Genomic DNA, 21,437 nt, shown 5'->3' on the forward strand with positions numbered 1-21,437 from the left:
TTTTTTTTTTAGTTTGGGTCTTTGTGTATCACTTCCAAACATTTCAGAGGTAAGTGATCTGGGATTATATTTTTACCTTGTATTTTAATATTATAGCGTTTGAATATTTGAACTTTTCTTAAATAAATATAAAAGCTACTCTTTTTTTATAAAAATAATTTCAAAGAGTACTTGATCCCAGGAGTAATTGCTATGACTATATTAATAGATCTGGATTTGACCTGAGATTACAATGAATCCATTTAGAGGGCTGGAAACAAACTCAAGAGGAAAACTGATTTGTCTGTTCTACAAAGGGCCCATTTATTCCAGGAAGATAGTCCTTTATTATTTATTCACTTATCTAAGTCTCAGTAGAATCTATTCTAATTTTTTATCATTTTTATTTTTAATAACAATTGACATACATTAGTATATTTCTATTATTTAATAATGCTGTTCTTTGTTCAAATTGACCATGCTTAGCAATATGTTCTTTATAAAATCCATTCCCTCTCATTCTTTCTACTTAAGAAATAATATGGTCTGTTCTTATAATGTGTGTTTCTGTAAAATAAATGTGCTCATATCTGTTAAGGGATTTGAATTATTTTAAAGAGGAAGACAGGTTTATTCAGTCTGATTTTCCCTAGTATATAAATGTTTTGAAGTAAGTAGGACCAAACTTCCTCTCAAAGAGCATCATTATCAATAGATAAAGAACTAAGAGGGGAGAGGAGAACTTAAATTCTGAGATATTATTCTTTGATGGCTGATTTGTTGCCCATTTTTGAGAATATTTCACTGTGGCTCAATATTATTTTTTCAAGAATAGTACAAAGAACTCTTATGTATCCTTCAAGTAGTTACCAAATGACAACATTTATCATCTTGGCTTTATCACTATCTTTCTCTCCATTTTTACAAATAAGTTGCAGACAGGATTAATGACCCTATACCTCTAAATATTTTGTAGTATATTTCTTAAAAATGAAGTCAGTCTTTTACATGACTACAGCACTGTTAAAGTCAGGTAATCAACATTGAAACAATAATATTATCTTACTCAAATTGTCTGATAATGTTCTTTATAGCAGAAGAAAAAATACATTGCATTTATTTGTCATGTTGTTATAAGCTTCTTGAGTCTAGAATTATTATACACTCTTCTTTTGCACATTTGCTTTTCTGATTTTAACACATTACAAGAGTACAAGCATATTCTTTGCTAAAATGTCATTAAATATAAATTCATCTGATGTTTCCTTATGACTATGTTCAGATTATGCATTTTTTGCCAGAAAGTTCCAATGATAGTTGATATCTCTATCAAAGTTGCAAAATATATTAACACTGGGGCCAGCATTTTAATTTGAATGACTCAAAGCCTATGTTTTTGTTTTGTTTTGTTTTGTTTTTTAAGAGAAAGAGAGACAGAGCCGGACAGACAGGAAGAGAGAGGGATAAGAAGAATCAACTCCTAGTTGAAGCACCTTAGTTGTTTATTGATTGCTTTCTTATATGTGCCTTCACCCAGGGGGCTCCAGCTGAGCCAGTGACCCCTTACTCAAGCCAGCGACCTTGGGGTTTTGACCTGGGTTCTCAGTATATCAGGTGGATGCTCTATGCACTGTGCCACTGCCTGGTCAGGCCCAAAGCTTATGTTCTTAACCTCCATTCATAACATTATGAATAATTATGTAATTTTTTATATAGTAGCTTTAACAAAGGCCCATAATTTCTATAATTATCACTGAAGACATATTCCAGCCTTTGCCACATAACAGAAATAAAAGCAGGGAAATCAAATGGAAACATAATATAGATTTATTATAGAAAATACATGTTTATTTTCTATTATGTGGAAAATGCAATACAAATATTTGGATTAATAGATTTTATCAGTTTATTTTGTGTGTCAGTATATCAATCTTATGTTTCCTTATTTTACTTGTTTTTTTTAAATGTCTTCTTGTTTTCTTGCCCTAAACATTTTTTGTACAATATAAAAGTGTCAGTTTGATTCTACATTATTTTAATTTACATGGGTATATTTCTAAAGAACATAATTTAAACACTATAATCAAACTTCCTGACATTGGAGAAATTCAATTTCTAAAAGCTTAGTACAAGGGTGATAATTTTATGTTATATCCAACTTTTAATTTTTCAAAACCCAACCAAATTTCAGTAGATTGGAAAAATAGTTTCACAAGTCAATATTAATAAATAAGCCTCCATATTTTCAAAACTCTATACATGTTGGGTTATAAATATTTTTTAATTAATTTATTGATTTTGAAGAGAGGAAGGAATTGAGAGAAAGACAGAAACATGAATCTCTTCCTGTATGTGCCCTGACCGGGATCAAACCCACCTCCTTTGCATATCAACACAGTGATCTGACTGAGCTATCCAGCCAGGGTCTGGGGCTAATTTTTCTAATATCTATTACAATGTGAATTGAAACTTCAAGCAATAATTGATCAACACAGTGAATTGTTACAAATGTTTTGGTCATGAGTATCTTTAAAATCAGTTCTGCAAATTGAAACTTAAATTTATCCTGGATACCCTTTATTTAAAAATTTCAGTTTGTATACTTTTTCAAAATCACAATTGGCTTGATTTTGACTAGGAAAAGTAAAAAGTTCTTGAAATAAGCATAGCTTCTTAGTATACGTTGGTATTGCATGTAAAAATAAATGCATACAAAATTATTTAAATTTATTATCTTAATAGTATAAGAATTGTACCATATCTTGATATCACCATCCACTCTCAACACTGAAGTCCTGGGAAATTCATGGTCCATTGAGAAGAATTAAGGACTATTTGATTTAGTGTTTTCAAAAGTTTGGATTTAGCTCATTAGTAGGTCACAACAAGTGAAACTTTTTTTAGTGTGTGTGTGAAGATGTCTAAGTGTATTACTCATTTGTATACTGTGTGGAAAGAAAAACAGTTTATTAAATTGTGATATCATCAATGAAAGCCACTGGTTTAATCAGTATTCAATTCCAAGTTATTTTTCATTGTTCTTTTCTACAAGTTAACTATTGTGATATATTTTGTTCTTCATTAATATTCTCCTGCTCATACTACATGTTTCTAGGGCCTTTTTTACAGTCTCTACTTACCCTCCTCCCATGATACACACAGATAAACTCTTCACCTCAGAAGAGTACCTCCCTTTATACCCTCAGCTTTCTCATAAAATTGAAGCAGTTTCAGCCAGCGTGCCAAGGTGTCCTTTATTTCAGCTACTAGAGTATTTCTTCCTTCCATTGGTAATGATCTTATGTCCCTTCCCACCTGATGTAGTTTGCCTAAACAAAATCTCAATTTGTGTAATTTATTCATTATTATGTACTGAGTGTCTAACTACGGGCCACATGCGGCCCCCTGAGGCCATTTATCCGGCCCCTGCTACACTTCTGGAAGGGCACCTCTTTCATTGGTAGTCAGTGAGAGGAGCATAGTTCCCATTGAAATATTGGTCAGTTTGTTGATTTAAATTTACTTGTTCTTTATTTTAAATATTGTATTTGTTCCCGTTTTGTTTTTTTACTTTAAAATAAGATATGTGCAGTGTGCATAGGAATTTGTTCCTAGTTTTTTTTATAGTCCGGCCCTCCAACAGTCTGAGGGACAGTGAACTAGCCCCCTGTGTAAAAAGTTTGGGGACCCCTGGTCTAACCCATAGTATGCACTCTGTAAGTAAACAGATATTATGAAACTACTAACAAGAATGATCCTATCTTTCATGATAAAATGGACATCTTTAAAGATCCCTCTCAAGCAAATTGTTTAATCTCATTCACAAATGTCTAAAATCATCCTCCCCTGAGACTATATAATTAAGGGGTAAGGGAGTTAGAGGAATCTCTTTTTGAATGAGATTATAATAGATCTGGCTACAAATTAAATCTAACCAGTAAAAATGGTTTGGTTGGTTCACATTTTTAAATAAAAAATATAGGACATTAGAAATGTCCTATATTTAGACATTAGAAATTCTTGCTTAATACCTCAGCTTATCTTGAAAGATCATAAGATCTAGCAACACCAGGACCACAGCTCACTGGAGTTGGGATGGCTGATTCACTTGATTGGGTCGTGTGTGTCAACCTTTTCTTTTTGTTTGTCTTCCTTTCTAGATTGTGAGTTCACCAGAATCCTCATGTAATTTTTTTTTTGTCAAGACTCAGTAGATACATATGAGATGGGTACATTAATTATACATGTGCCACATTGCTTAAGGTTATTTATGCAGATGGCTTAAATAACTATAAGGTCCTGTGTTCTCTTCCTCCACTGCGTCTAGAGTTTGTTCTACAGAAATTTTATCTAATTTTACGTTTCAGTTCTCATCTCCACCATAAAGCTAAATTTGCAAGCCAGGCCTGTTTCCTGGACTCTAATCAGAAATCTCTAACTGTCTCTCAACAATTCAGTCTGTGTCAAGAACTTACTCTGTTATCTAGCCAAAACATACTTTCCAACTGACTGTTCAATATTGTTAATTCTACCATTATCCTAACATGCATATAACCTTGAAGCCTCAGAAATTTAAGATTCTTTTTTCACCCTTACCAGCCCCATTCAATGAGTTATGAAGTCTAGTTTATTCATTCTTTAAAATATTAAATGTCTCCATAATTTCTTTCTCCTGCTTCTATTCAAGGTCAAGTTTTATCTGAGGGATGAATACTTAATTGCTCTATCTGCCTCAAGCCTTTCAATATAGATTCACTCTTTTTCTTATTATTATTAAATTTAATGCAGTGACATTGATAAATCAGGGTACATATGTTGAGAGAAAACATATCCAGATTACTTTGACATTTGATTGTGCTGTATACCCCTCCCCCAAAGTCAAATTGTCTTTTGTCACCTTCTATCTGGTTTTCTTTGTGCCCCTCCCCTCCCCCAACCCCTCTCTCCTTCCTCGCTCCATCCCCCTCCCCCACCCCCACCTCCATTGCCATCACATTCTTGTTCATGTCTCTGAGTCTCATTTTTATGTCCCATCTATGTACGGGTTCATATAGTTCTTAGTTTTTTTTCTGATCTACTTATTTCACTCTGTATAATGTTATCAAGTTTCATCCATGTTATTGTAAATGATCCGATGTCATTATTTCTTATGGCTGAGTAGTATTCCACAGTATATATGTACCAAAGCTTTTAAATCCACTCGTCCTCTGACGGACATTTGGGATGTTTCCAGATCTTCGCTATTGTGAACAATGCTGCTACAAACATGGGGGTGCATTTCTCTTTTTGGAGCCGTTCTATGGTGTTCCTGGGGCATATTCCTAAAAGTGGGATAGCTGGGTCAAAAGAGTTCGATTTTTAGTTCTTTGAGGAATCTCCATACTGTTTTCCACAGTGGCTGCACCAGTCTGCATTCCCACCAGCAGTGCAGGAGGGTTCCCTTTTCTCCACATCCTTGCCAGCACTTATTCTGTGTTGTTTTGTTGATGAGTGCCATTCTGGCTGGTGTGAGGTGATATCTCATTGTGGTTTTAATTTGCATTTCTCTAATGATTAGTGATGTTGAGCATTTTTTCATATGCCTATTGGCCATCTGTATGTCCTCTTTGGAGAAGTGTCTATTCATCTCTTTTGCCCATTTTTGGATTGGATTGTTTGTCTTCCAGGTGTTGAGATTTACAAGTTCTTTATAAATTTTGGTTATTAACCCCTTATCAGACATATTGTCAAATATGTTCTCCCATTGTGTAGTTTGTCTTTTTATTCTGTTCTTATTGTCTTTAGCTGTGCAAAAGCTTTTTAGTTTGATATAGTCCATTTGTTTATCCTGTCTTTTATTTCACTTCCCCGTGGAGATAAATCAGCAAATATCTTGCTCCCAGAGATGTCGGAGAGCTTACTGCCTATGTTTTCTTCTAAGATGCTTATGGTTTCACAGCCTACATTTAAGTCTTTTATCCATTTTGAATTTATTTTTGTGAGTGGTGTAAGCTGGTGATCTAGTTTCATTTTTTTGCAGGTAGCTGTCCAATTTTCCCAACACCATTTGTTAAAGAGGCTGTCTTTACTCCATTGTATTTCCTTACCTCCTTTGTCAAATATCAGTTGTCTGTAGAGCGGTGGGTTTATTTCTGGGTTCTCTGTTCTGTTCCATTGATCTATACGCGCCTGTTCTTATGCCAGTACCAGGTTGTTTTGAGTACAATGGCCTTGTAGTATAACTTGATATCAGGAAGTGTGATACCTTCCACCTTATTCTTCTTTTTTAAGATTGCTGAGGCTATTCGTGTTCTTTTTTGGTTCCATATAAATTTGGAATATGTGGTCTATATCTTTGAAGTATGTCATTGGTATTTTAATTGGTATTGCATTGAATTTATAGATTGCTTTGGGTAATATAGACATTTTAATGATGTTTATTCTTCCTAACCATGAGCACGGTATGTGCTTCCACTTGTTTGTATCTTCCTTGATTTCTTTTATCAATGCTTTGTAATTTTCCAAGTACAAGTCTTTAGTCTCCTTAGTTAAGTTTACTCCTAGATACTTTATTTTTTGGTTGTAATTGTGAAGGGGATTGTTTCCTTAATTTCTCTTTCTGACTGTTCATTATTGGCGTATAAAAATGCCTCTGATTTCTGAGTATTGATTTTATATCCTGCCACTTTGCTGAATTCTTTTATCAGGTCTAGTAGCTTTTTGACTGAGACTTTAGGGTTTTCTATATACAGTATCATATCATCTGCAAATAATGAGTTTTACTTCTTCTTTCCAACTTGAATGCCTTTTATTTCTCCTTCTTGTCTGATTGCTGTGTCTGAGACTTCCAGGACTATGTTAAATAAGAGTGGTAAAAGGGGGCACCCCTGCCTTGTTCCTGATCTTAAGGGTATTGCTTTTAATTTTTGCCCATTGAGTGTGATGTTGGCTGTGGGTTTCTCATAGATGGCTTTTATCATGTTGAGGTATGTTCCCTGTATTCCCACTTTGTGAGAGTTTTGATCATGAATGGGTGCTGGATTTTATCAAATGCTTTTTCTGCATCTATTAAAATTATCATATGGTTTTTCTCCTTCTTTTTGTTTATGTGATGAATCACATTGTTTGATTTATGAATATTGTACCAGCCTTGCCTCCCAAGAATAAATCCCACTTGATCATGGTGTATGATTTTTTCCATATATTGTTGGATCCAGTTTGCTAATATTTTGTTGAAGATTTTAACATCTATATTCATCAGAGATATTGGCCTATAATTTTCTTTCTTTGTGTTGTCTTTGCCTGGTTTTGAAATCAGAATTATGCTCGCCTCATAAAAGGAGCTTGGAAGTCTTCCTTCCTCTTGAATTTTTTGAAATAGTGTGAGAAGGATAGGAGTTAGTTCTTCTTTGAATATTTGGTAGAATTCAGTTATGAAGCCATCAGGCCCCGTACTTTTCTTTGTTGGGAGTTTTTTGATAACTGTTTTGATCTCATTTGGTGTAATCGGTCTGTTTAGGTTTTCTGATTCTTCCAGATTGATTTTTGGAAGATTGCATGTTTCAAGGAATTTCTCCATTTCATCTAGGTTGTCCAGTTTTTTGGCATACAGTTATTCATAGTATTTTCTTACAATATTTTGTATTTCTGTTGTGTCAGTTGTTATTTCCCCACTCTCATTTCTAATTTTATTTATTTGAGTCCTCTCTCTCTTATTCTTGGTGAGTCTAGTTAAAGGTTCATCAATCTTGTTTACCTTTTCAAAGAACAGCTCCTAGTTTCATTGATCCTCTGTATTGTTTCTTTAGCCTCTATGTCATTTATTTCTGCTCTGATCTTTATTATTTCCTTCCTTCTACTAGCTCTGGGCTTTACTTGCTGTTCTTTTTCTAGTTCTTTTAGATGCAGGGTTAAGTTGTTTATTTGAGCTTTTTCTAGCTTCTTAAAGTATGCCTGTAGTGCTATGAACTTCCCTCTCAGTACTGCTTTTGCTGTGACCCATAAATTTTGAGTTGTTATATGCTCATTGTCATTCATTTCTAGGATTTTTTTTATTTCTTCTTTGATCTCATTTTTTATCCATTCGTTATTTAACAACCTGCTATTTAGTTTCCATGTCTTTGAGAATTTTTGAGCTTTTTTGTTGTGGTTCATTTCTAGTTTCATGCCGTTGTGATCGGAGAAAGTGCTTTATATGATTTCAATCTTCTTAAATTTGTTGAGAGCACTTTTGTGCCCTAACATGTGGTCTATACTAGAGAATGTACCATGAGCACTTGAAAAGAATGTATATTCTGCTGCTTTAGGGTGAAAGGTTCTGAAGATATCTACTAAATCGAGTTGATCTAGTGTGTCCAATAAGTCTGCTGTTTCTTTGTTAATTTTCTTTCTTGAGGATCTATCTAGTGATGTTAGTGGGGTATTGAAATCCCCTACTATTAGAGTATTGCTGTTGATGTCACCCTTTAAATCCATCAAAGTCTGCTTTATATATTTAGGTGCTTCTATATTAGGTGCATAGATATTTATAATAGTTATATTTTGCTGTTGGATTACTCCCTTTATCACTATGTAGTGGCCTTCTTTATCTCTTACTATATCCTTTGTTTTAAAGTCCAATTTGTCTGATATAAGTATTGCTACCCCAGCTTTTTTTTTCATTTCCATTTGCATGAAAGTCCAATTTATCTGATATAAGTATTGCTACCCCAGCTTTTTTTTCATTTCCATTTGCATGAAATGTTTTTTTTCCCATCGTTTTACCTTCAATCTATGTGTATCTTTTGTTCTAAGGTGTGTCTCTTGTAGACTGCATATGTACAGGTCCTGTTTTCTTATCCATGCAGCTACCCTATGTCTTTTGATTGGATCATTTAATCCATTTACGTTTATGGTTATTATTGATATGTAGTTGTTTATTGCCATTTTATTCTTTAAAGCTGTATTCCTTTTTTTCTATATTCTTTTCCCACTTTGGTCTGTTTACAACAGGCCCCTTAACATTGTCTGAAGTATTGGCTTGGTTATAATGAATGCCTTGAGTTGTTTTTTGTCTGGGAAGTTTTTTATTTCTCCTTCAATTTTAAACGATAACCTTGCTGGGTAAAGTAGTCTTGGTTGTAGGTTCTTGTTCTGCATTAGTTTGAATATTTCTTGCCATTCCCTTCTGGCCTCAAGTGTTTCTGTTGAGAAGTCTGATGTCATCCTTATGGGGGCTCCTTTGTAGGTGATAGCTTTTTTTTCTCTAGCAGCTTTTAATATTTTCTCTTTATCGTTTAGCTTTGGTATTTTAATTATGATGTGTCTTGGTGTAGGTTTCTTTGGGTTTTTCTTTAATGGAGTCCTCTGTGCTTCTTGAACTTGTGAGAGTTTCTCCTGCATTAATTTAGGGAAGTTTTCAGCTATGATATGATTGAACAAAGTCTCTATCCCTTGTTCTTTCTCTTCTTCTTCAGGAATTCCTATGATGTGGATGTTATTTCTCTTCATGTTGTCACAGAGCTCTCTAAGGGTTTCCTCAGATTTTTTGAGTCTCTTTTCTTTTTTCTTCTCTGCTTTCATGACTTCATTCCAGTTGTCCTCCAACTTGCTGATTTGATCCTCAGCTCTATCTATCCTGTTTTTAATTCCTTTCATTGTGGTCTTTATTTCTGATATTGTATTGTCATCTCTGACTGATTCTTTTTTATACTTGCTATTTCTTTATTTAGATGTTCATAATGACCATCCATTGTTGTTCTAAGATCCCTAAGCATCCTTACAATCATTATTTTGAACTCTGCATCTGGAAGTTTGATTGTTTCCATATCACTCAGTTCATCTCCTGAAGGTGTCTCTTGTGGTTTCATTTGGATTGCACTTTTTTGTCTTCTCATTGTCTGTGTTTGGGTGTTTTATTTGTAGAGTTGGTTGAATCTAGGCTTTGTGTTGTCTGCCTCCAGTTTTCAGTTGTGTTATTTCTAGGTCTTCTTGGGTTGGTATCAGCTGTTATTTGTAATCCACTTTCGGATTTGGGCAGTTTTGAAGTCTTGATTTGTTTGTTTTCTTAACAGGTGATAGCCTTGTTTACTGATCTCAGCAGGAGGCTTCCTTGAAACTGTATCCAGGAATGCGATGGGTGTAACCTGAGACTCTGAAGGCCTCTTCCGCCAACTAATCTCTCTGGGGGCAGGGTGTTTTCTCAGTTTCAGTAGGGGGAGTTGTATCTCAGATCTCCATGGAGACCTGAGTTACTGCCCCTCCTCCCCACTTCTTGTTTTCAGCTGTGTCTTATTGAGCTGATTGGAGCTGGAGAGATGTCCAGAGATCTCTGATCCAGAAGCAATTCAGTACTGTTTTGTGGAAGGTTCAGTCCCTCCTCCAGCTATGGCCACCTCCAGCATGGATGAGTCAGCTTTTTTAGGTCATCTCCTGCATTCCTTAGCTCCTCACAGTCTGTCCCTCTCTCTCTCCTTTCCACTTGGGAGATAAGCTGGTCTGTTCAACACACCTCACTCCCTGGTTGCCAGACAAGTGGCTGTGAGCAGTATTATCTGCTTTTTTCCCTGGAGTGAGATCCCCTCTGGGCTCTTACCCTCACCCTCCCTCTGTTCCTGTAAGCAGGGGAGATTCAGGCACTCTCTACCAGGTTTGTTGTGGCTTCTTCTTTGCTTCTTGATTTTTGAGAGCTGTTCTTGTAGTCCAGAGTTGTTTTTCACACTGATTTTTCCTAAATTGATTTGTATTCCATTTTGGTGGTGAGAGCTGGGCATCTGTGCATCCGCCTACTCCACTGCCATCTTCTAATCTCCTAGATTCACTCTTAATATCAACAAATATCTAGCAAATGTTCACCACTGTCTTAGAAGTTAGGAAGTACATCAGTGAACAAAAGTGACAGAGTAACTACCTGCATGAAATTTGTAGCAAATGAGGGAGAAAGCAAACAAGCAAATAATTATATAATTATATAATGTCAGAGAGTAATAAATTATATGAAAAAAAACAGAGTAAGGGCATAGGAAATGATGAATCAGAGAGCTACATTTAAAAAATAGTTGTAATTCTTTTAGCATTTATATTCATATAAAATTAAAGAAAATTTATTGCATATAGTTTCTTAGATTAAACTTGCTGATACATTCCATATCATAGCATTTCTCTATTTAAACACATTCAACAATTATTCATCTATAAAACAAGTGGGATATAGTCCAAAGTACACAGCTCAGTGTTGCTTCATCTGGCCCCAAGTATTCTTTTGTCTTTAGTCTATAAACACAAAACTCTAGAAATATGATTAACTTTTTAGCCTTATGTTTTTCAACTTTATTGGCCTACGACCATTTGACATCTCTCTGAAGCATCTCACCCTTTCAGATCCAAAAGCTTTTCTCTTTTCTCCCTGCTCCGGGTCATCCAGTGTGACACAAATTCTCCCACCTTGTAATTAACTGTCTCCTTGTGGTTTTGTTTTATCTTCCCATGTGTAGGGCAAACTATTGAAAGACAACTGTCTTATATTATTTTGCATTCTTTTCAATACTTCATGAAACAGTTGGCAAAGAAATATGTTTGTAAAATAGGTGTTGACCAACCAATTACCTGAGCTAATTACAGTTAACCTCTGTGGCTTTATCTGTGTACATGCCCACATCATTGGCTCTTTTCTTTTGGTGACATTAAGCCTGTACCTGAAACAGACTCATTCCTTGAATTGTCCACTTGAATATGTCTTTTATTTTCACCTTGAAAGCAGTATGACACTGTAACCCAAACAGATCTTAATGTCACTTGTGTTTAAGATGAAATACTTTATCAGGAGACTAGCATTCCACACTTGCCACAAGGGGGAGCAGCAGCTCCTTTCAGGAACCAGAATGCCACCAGTTCATTTTCTTAGTTGTCACCCCAATATTTTGTTCTCCTTTATATTTATTTATATGAAGTTTTCTATATGTGTTGTTTTGCATGTATTTACCAAAACTAAAGAAAAATTCCTTCTTCACCTTAAAAAGAAAATTTCATTTTAGTTTTCTTGATTCTATTCCTCTAGCCACTAATAGTTTATTTTCTACTCAGATGTTTAATTTTCTATTTTTAAAGAAGTCTGGATATCTACTGTAGCACTAGTACTTTTAGAAAATACCTATTGTTGCAAATAACAATTCAAAGGGAAAGAAGAAAATATTGTTCAATCAGTATCTGACATGGATAGCAGATAACATATATTTTTGTCCTTTAGTTTACCTAAAGTATTGAATGAAGATAGATATTTAATACTTGTCAATTATGAAAAGTTTTATACTAAAATTGTATATTCCAATACTGTATACATATAAAATTATATGTATATATATAAATATAAAATAGATCTAGCAGAAATATTAGAAATAATCTAGACCAAAATTTTGAGTTTACAGATCAAGACATCAAATCACAGAGAAGTCAAATGATAATCTGATCTAGTTCAAGGGCTCACACAGGTCCAATGCTTTTTCCAGTGAGATTCTGTTGTACCTCTTGTGATCATAATGTAAAACCTGGAACTAAAATAATATTTTCACAAATCTGACAATATTATTCTCAAGATTATAAAAACAATGTTGCTTTGGGTTCTGAGTACTATGAAACACCTATGTCCACATATAGTAGTGTTACCTTACAGTTGTTAAAGTTATTCAAGTAGACTTATCTGTGCTGAGTTGGAGGATCAGATAAGTGAAGAAAGTAAGTTACATCATAGTAATAACATCAACAACAATAATATGCATTATAACTTCTATTTCTATAAAGACAACCACATGTATAAATTTATGGATAAAGTTCTCTAGGTGTATGCAGTTGAAACTATTAACCCTGATACTGCGGGAAGGGAGAGAGAATGGAGCGGGTAATATGCTTCTCAAGAAGGCTTTCACTTTATTCTGCATTTTTTCCTTAATGTGAGTTTTTGCAATGAACATGCATGCTTTTTAGACTGATGAAAATTTAAAAGGTAAAAATTTAAATTATAGGAGGAAACCCCACATTAATTTTAGAAAAAATATTATTTTTATGAAAAGCCCTTGAACTTAATTTAAAAAAAAAAACACAAAGACAACCATTATTTCCCACTGAAAATATAGCCTGTCAATGATTAACCAGCATAATAATAAGAGCTCAAAATTCAGTCCTAATGCTATCTCTGTATTAAATCATGGCTAACAAAGAATGGACTTGTTTTACAGGAATGATTAAAAACTTTTCATGAGCTACTTCTTAATACATCAACTATATTAAATCTACTATTCACCACAGTGAATATCCTGAAGAGATAAAAGACATCTAGGTTTTAATACTGCTCAATATTCAGGCTCAGAAGTTTTTTATCCTCCACTAATACTTGGCCCATGACAATGACCAACCCCTAGGAAACTACTTCTAGACAGCCCTCTATAGACTTCTCCTTGTGTCTCCTTATGTATACTAATCCCTTGTCAGCTTTGCTTATTAAAATATAATTATATTAATGAAATTCTTTTCTTTAAATGTAGCTTCATAATTTCTCCTCTCCTGAAATTAGAACATAGCAAAGTAATTTTAAAATCTTTATAAGTTTTTTATCCTTTATATAATTTTGGTATTTTTCTTAAAGGGAAACATTGATCAGTCCCTTCCCCAACTCCTCACATTTCCATAAAGAAACTTTCTGACTAGAAGAGTATTGGACGAATGCTTCTAGCCTCTCTCTCTACCTGGCCATTTCTCCCTTAGATGAAGGAGTAGCTTATTTCATTGGTAAAGTTGATGAGAATCTGGCATTTGTCAGTGTCAGGTCTCTCTAGCACAGGGGTAGTCAACCTTTTTATACCTACTACCCACTTTTGTATCTCTGTTAGTAGTAAAATTTTCTAACTGCCCACTGGTTCCACAGTAATGGTAATTTATAAAGTCGGAAAGTAACTTTACTTTATAAAATTTATAAAGCAGAGTTACAGCACGTTAAAGCATATAATAATAATTACTTACCAAGTACTTTATGTCAGATTTTCACTAAGTTTGGCAGAATAAATCTTTATAAAACTTACTATAGTTAAATCTATCTTTTCATTTATATTTTGGTTGCTCCTCTACCACCCACCATGAAAGCTGGAATGCTCACTAGTGGGCAGTAGGGACCAGGTTGACTACCACTGCTCTAGCAGATGAGATGACCGATGTTGAAGTCATTGTCTGTGAATGGTCTTGCCCCTTGCCCATTGTTCTTTTCCTCTGGGAATGTTTTTTCCCCAAGTGGAATATGCTTCTGTCCTTCAGCTCTTCAGTGTCCATTTGGTAGCTGCCTGTCAGGTGTTTCTCCCCCTTAGGTTGGAAAGATCAAATCCCAGTAAGAAGAGGCCCTACAATGTACTCAAATCCAGTATTTTCAGAATAATCCTGATTCTGGATTTTGATTTTCATCTATCTCCTTGGGTTTTTAAAAACCATACGGGAAGATGTGGGTGTGTGATTAGCATTCTTCTCTGAGCTCCAGAACTATATATCCAAAGTATCTAATGTATTGGGCATCTCAAAGTGAATTCAAACTTGACACGCCCAATAATCTCATAATCTTCTCTCTTGGATAAAAATAATCAAAACACTAGTTCTCTTTTGAACATCCTCTGCCTCAGCAAATGCATTACCTTCTCTCTAACTGTACTACCCCAAATCCAGAAATCTTCCTGACTTCTCTCTTATTTCACATGCCCACTTCATCACACTTCTTTTCATCTTTACCACCATCACCTATTCTAAACCATCTTTTTCTGCCACTGCCCCATAGTTAGTTTACCCACATGTTCTCAGGACTCTGTTCAATGAGTTCTCCATGTTTTAACCAGAAAACATTGTTTCCATACCATTGATGGCATTCTATTCTCTTCCAACAAACACAAAACTCCTAACAGTCTATAACAGAAGTCGGTCAACCTTTTTCCCCTTTAAGAGGGTAGATGATAAATATTCCAGGTGTTGTGGGCCATACAGTTTCTGTTGCAACTTTCCAACACTGCTATTATATAAAAAAGCAGCCATGGGCAACATGTAAACTAATAGTCCAGTAAAAGTTCATATGTAAACATAACCAATGCCTGTGTTTGACTCATAGGCTCTCATTTGCTAATCTCTGTTCTACAGTATTCTGTATACAGAAACTTATTTACCTCTCTACTCTCAGAGACAGAATATTCCCACTGCTACTTCCCTTCCAATAACACTTACTTTATGCTTTTATACTTGCAATATTCTTTCCCACCATAAGGCATTTGCAATGTCTTTCTCTATGTCCGACTGTTCACCTGGTTAGTTAGCTCTTTAAAAAAATTATCAATTTTAGAGTGAAGTAAGAGAGAAAAGTTGGGGGGCAGTGTGGGGAAGTAAGCAGCATCAACTTGTAGTTGCTTCTTGTATGTGCCTTGACCAGGCAAGCCCTAGGGCTTCTAACCAGTGATCTCAGCATTCCAGGTCGATGTTTTAGCCTCTGCACCACCACAGGTCAGGCTTGGTTAGCTCTTAATCATTCTTCAAATCTTGGCCCAAAGCCACATACTTATTCAAGGAAGCCATCTGTGTCCTCCCCACCTTAGAATAGTCTCAACCTTACAGACCTTTCCTCCAGAACACCAGTCACAGTGGCAATTCTTATCTTGCAACTATATATCTGAGTAATGTTAGATTCCTCCACCTCGTAGCACCAAATTATGGTAAGGCAAGAGCAGTGTCTTTCTTTATTGTTGCATCCCCATAACCCAGTTTCCTGCATATAACTGGCACTCAGTGCATTTTTGTTGACTAACTGAATAAATAAATGAATGCCTACGTGAATTATTTCCACTCTTACCACCACCAGCCTTCAATATCACATTTTGACCAGTGCCTATTTTCTTGTCACCTCTTCATACATCGCCTTCCCCCATATCAATCTCTTTTTTCTCTATGCATTTGGAGGAATTTCTATTGCTTCTAACTTAGCTCTCTGTCCTTTGCACTTGTCTGTCTTTTCTGGTAAGTGTTCTTTTCAGCTTTCCTTTGGCCCCCAATGCTCGTGTCAGAGATTTGTCAAATTTCTCCAGTTAAAATCCTTCTGCAACACATTGGTGGTAGAAAAAAAGAGTTGCTTTCACTGACTTGTTGCATTGAGGGAGACCATGCACTTTGGGAAACCATAAGCGCATCTCAGTAGAAGGGTGTGAAAAAGAATTTAGACAATTTGAATATGTTTGGTTATTCAGAAAAATTTAAAGAACCAGGGCTTTTGCTCTGGATTAGTTGCTGCTGTCAGGAAGTGAGAATAATTCATTCATTAAGCATCTTAACAATTATTCCCTAGGATGTAAAGAAAATGGAGGACAGTTAAACCTGTAATTGGTAAAGTAAAAATGTAGTGGTTATTTACATTAGCCAGATTAGGGTAATTTCTTTTAATCATTTTGACAACGTTCTTGTTCTTATTTGTTAAGATATGGTTACAGAATGTTCTTGTTTTTGCCTTGATCCAAAAAAAGTTACAGAGCCTTGTCTGGTTTTGTAATTGTTTGAACTTGTTTGTGTCCAATATGAGACTACAGGGGCCCTGCTGAGAGGGTGGGCCAGTTCCTAGCAGCACCAGAACCCCCTGGTAGTGCCAGGTAGAGCCTGGCTTTCAGGAGCTGCTGTTCTTTTTCTCAGAGTGGGCCTCTCAGGGAAGAGTGGCCACACATGAAGGGTGTCCACACACACAAAGGCTCTCTGTGACCAATTCTGTGGCTGGCAGTCTGTGCCCAGGCAGGCCGACCTTGGCCAGCATGTAATAGAATTTCAAGAGAGAATACTTTTATTTATCATTTTTTTTCATTTTGTCCTAGTTGAAAAGACACATTAACTTATGAAGTCAGATAATAAAATTACCCACTTGTTGAAAAATGCATGGCATTCTTTGGCCTGTGCTCACTATTAAAATCATAGATAAGAATTTAAAAGCACAAGAGCCTTCCATAATGTCCCTCAAATATATCCTTTAAAGAGAAAAACTCTTGAGTAATTTTACCAGGATCATCTCTATGTTATCAACTGAAAAGACAAACAACAGAATTTTGGAAAAGAGTCAATCTATCAGCATTAATTATTGGTTGTAGCCAATGCCCCTGGGTGTGACATGTAAGAAGGACTTACGAGAAGAAGCCCCATGAAAGGTGTGGACTCCTCTGTGATAAGGAAGGCTCTGTATCCTGCAGGCAGAGTTTGAGGTTTCATGTTAATATCAGATGGTGTGGTGATACAGGGCTGCCTAAGCTTGCCTTGGCAAATAGGAGCATAAAGCATCTTGTTCACCTAACTCCCTATGGAATCCGTGAAGTACAAGTTAGGAAGGTTCCTGGAAGCCTCTGTTCTATACATATTTCTGAGAGAAGAGTTGTGATCCTATCTGAGGCTACGCTAAGGCAGTGATTGGTCACCAGGCTAAAGGTGACCAGAGCAAAATGCTGAGCCATTCATTGGACCTACAATTTCTTTTTGGGGGGTAAATGGTGTTGAATTTGAAGTAACTTAGTAAATTTCAAGTATCACATCCACATAATAAATTTGTATCAATGGCATTATCATTTATAATTTAATTAATGAACTTATTTAATGAACTATAGATGTGTTAATATTTGCAAGTGTGTAATTATCTGAAAGAGAGGGCATTGGAAATATTCTTCTCAACAAAAAATATGCAAAAAAACCCAACCTAGAAATAAAAAGATTTAAAACTAGACCTGAAGAATATACAGGATTTTGAACTTTCACACAACTTTTAATCGTTTTACCTAACAAATTTCTTATCTCACTCCCCAAAACATTTACTACTTTTCTTTAGTTCTGTAATTTTCCTTTTCTTCACAAATATGCTGACCTTGAATTTCCCAGAGAAAATAGGATCATTGGTGAGGACCCCTTTTATGTGTCATTAATGCTTCTGCTGTGCCATAGACCCTATCTCTCCATCTTCTTGGAGAAAATTTTTAATAAACCCCCCCCACACACACACACACTTCTTCAACACTCTCTTGTCTCTAACTCTTTTATTTCAACATACAACAGGCAAGTCTATCCTACTGAAAAGAAATGCTTTGTAAGATATTTATTCCTTACTAGCTATTCTCTATTTAGGCAGTGAGACCTAGAGATATCTTGCTTCCTAAACAATTTAATTTTTTTTTAAAGAGAGGAAGGTGGAGAGAGAGAGAGAGAGAGAGAGAAACACCAAGCTGCTCCTGCCTGTGCCCTGACTGGGGTATTCAAACCAGCAACCTTCATGTTCCAGGAAAATACTCCAACCAACTGAGCTATCCAGCCAGAGCTTAATTTTTATTAATTTTTAGAGAGCCAGTGAGAGTAAGGGAGAGAAAGGGGAGAGGGAAGGGAAGCATTCATTTATTGTTCCACTCAGTCAGGCATTCATTAGGTGCCTCCCATGTGAGCCCTGACCTGGGATCGAACCTGCAATCTTGTTGTTTCGGGATGATGCTCTTAACTGACTAAACTAATTGGCTAGGGCCAAATTAATTTCTTGAAAGAGTTACCTAAGTTCACTGCTTCTCCCATCTAAATATTCATTCATTCATCATCCCATTGGAAATTTTCATCTCTTCTGTTTCTACAGAGGAAAATGCTTTCTCCCAGATCACTCACTTTTTGAGATCCCAATTCAGGTATGGGTTACAAGTTGCATAGCAAATTCTCCACAATACTAATGTGGTTTAAAACAATAATAATTTACTATTTCTCTTGTTTTCTGTTTGTCAGAAAGTTGGTTAGGGCACAATGAAGACAACTTATCTCTGCTCCACAATGTCTAGAATACTCAAAGGCTGCAGGCCAAAATCATCTGAAATCCTCAAGCACATGTTCAGAGGCTGATGATGGCTGAAATTGACACTGTAGCTGTGTGTCTCAACTGAAACTCTTACATGTGACATCTCCATGTAATCTGGGCTTCTACACAAGGTAGTAACTAGGTTCCAAAGGGAAGCATCCTGAGAGAGAGAGAGAGAGAGAGAGAGAGAGCGCCAAGTACAAGTTTTATATGACTTATAGACTGGTAAGTCACATAGCATCATTTTTGCCATAGTCCATTGTTTTGTTGGTCACAGGTCCCCTCTCAGACTCACTTATATCACCTTATTTCCTGCATGTATCATGTCCTATACCATTGGACATGGGAAAACTTCACAATTTCAAACTTTGGAAAGCCCAGTATACAATTTTTTTCATAGACATATTGTAAAACCCTTTTGAAAAGATTAGAATTGTATCTTAATGTGATGTTAATTACTAGTGTGTACCTGTCACAAACATAGTTCTAAACATATTTGTGTCTCCTTCTAGTTAATGTTCTGGAGTAACAAGTTATATATGGTTACCACTTATGTATGAATGTCTTTCTTTTTATTCAGTTTTAGAAGGAGCACCTAGTATTCCCCAAATCGGAAATCTGGTAAACTCATTTGTGTTGACTCTCTATAATATTAATAATGGTAGATTTTTATTGTATCCCTTTTCATGCCCCGTGTGAATTTATTAAGTATGTTCATCTATTTCCAGTTTGAAAGTATTAAATATTTTGAACCTTTTAGTAGTTCTTCTCTGGACCTCCCAATGTTCTTTTTGTTAAAGAGTCCCTAGGACTGCATTAAATATTCTAAGAATTTTGTTTATTAGTAATATGGATATTGGCTGCAATTTCTATTTAAACCAAATGTATGTTGTCTTATGCTTCTTTCTTCAAAAAATCATTAAATAGTTTTAAAGAATCTAATATTTAGCATTTCAATAAATAAATGGTTCATTACTTAAGAGAATAATGGATGATTTAAAGAGAAAGTAAAATTCCATGAAAATATCATGTTTACAAAAAACAAACAAACAACAACTCTGAAACAAGGAAATTATTTAGTATAATTTGAGATTTTGAGGTACTAAATCTAATTGCCAGGTTGCAAAATGTATCGATACTTTGATGTTTGAGACAAAGGTGATTTCCAATATAGAAAAATCATGTTGCCATGTATTCTATAGAAAAATCATGTTGCCATGAATGCCATACATTCAAGCACAATGTATGGACCAGGGTTTTCTATAATTTTAAAAGAAATAAAAGTCTGAAAAGAGGAAAGATAAAAGAAAGTGACATAGGCCCTGGCCGGTTGGCTCAGTGGTATAGCGTCGGCCCAGCATGTAGAAGTCCTGGGTTCAATTCCCAGCCAGGGCACACAGGAGAAGCACTCATGTACTTCTCTACCCTTCCCCCTCTCCTTTATCTCTATCTCTCTCTTCCCGTCCTGCAGTCAAAGCTTCATTGGAGCAAAGTTGGCCCAGGCACTGAGGATGGCTCCATGGCCTCTGCCTCAGGTGCTAGAATGGCTCCAGTTGCAATGGAGCAATGGCCCCAGATGGGCCGAGCATTGCTCCCTGGTGGGCATGCTGGGTGGATCCTGATCGGGCACATGCGAGAATCTGTCTGTCTGCCTCCCCCACTTCTCATTTCACAAAAATAGTTCCCCAAAGAAAAGAAAAAAAAGAAAAAGAAACTTAAATGGTGGTAAAAGTTTTAACACAATTTATACAATTAAAATGATGCAATAGTGAAAATATATTCATGTTAGATGATCCAGTGTCCAATAACATCTGTTTTTCTCCCACTCTCTCCCTACTTTTGACTCCAAATCCAGCCACACTGAGAGTAAAAAACATCACCATGTATGAGCCCAGAGATAGAGCAACATCTTAAATCAGTGTTTTTCAACTGCCAGTTTGCAGACGGGTCCACCAGAAATTGTGTGCTGGACCACAAAAGAGTTAACCACCCTGAGGTTGTATGAAGATTATAGACTCAATGATCTTAGTCAAATTTACTTTTGCTCAGGGTGATTTCTGTCTTAGCAATCCCCCAAATTATTCTCCAATTTTCACAAGTCCTCAAGTGTAAAAAAGGTTGAAAACCACCATCTTAAATCTCCATGATGAGTCAGAAATATTCATGAAAAGGATGAATGAACACTGGGAAGCTGAGAGGTTCTACGAATGTGATGGAAACAAATAAAAGCGGCTCAGTTATTTTGTGTTTCTAAGTGGCAAAAATTTGCTTCTTTGGGGCCTAACTCATTTTCTAAAACAGACACTTAGATTTTGAACATCTATTATTGTCTATGTCTAGAAGGTAAGTAGCATTAGGCAATATTTGACTTCTTGTTTTTATTTTACTTCAGAAATCAAGAGTCTCTGAATTTAGGGAATAAAATTAACTTTAACTTAATGTCTACACAAATCAGTTAAAAAGGCAACAAACTACAGTGGAAATAGCTAATAGTTAGAAATCAGGAATCTTAGGTTCTTGACTATGCCTGCTACAAAATATTCAGTGTAAACATCATTAAGTGTTTGAGCTCAAGAATACTTTGATTTCCTAAATGGTATGAAGTTTTTACTTTTCCAAAGTAAGAACACAATCACAAATT

This window comes from Saccopteryx bilineata, chromosome 2, assembly GCF_036850765.1.
Source record: "Saccopteryx bilineata isolate mSacBil1 chromosome 2, mSacBil1_pri_phased_curated, whole genome shotgun sequence".
NCBI lineage: Eukaryota > Metazoa > Chordata > Mammalia > Chiroptera > Emballonuridae > Saccopteryx > Saccopteryx bilineata.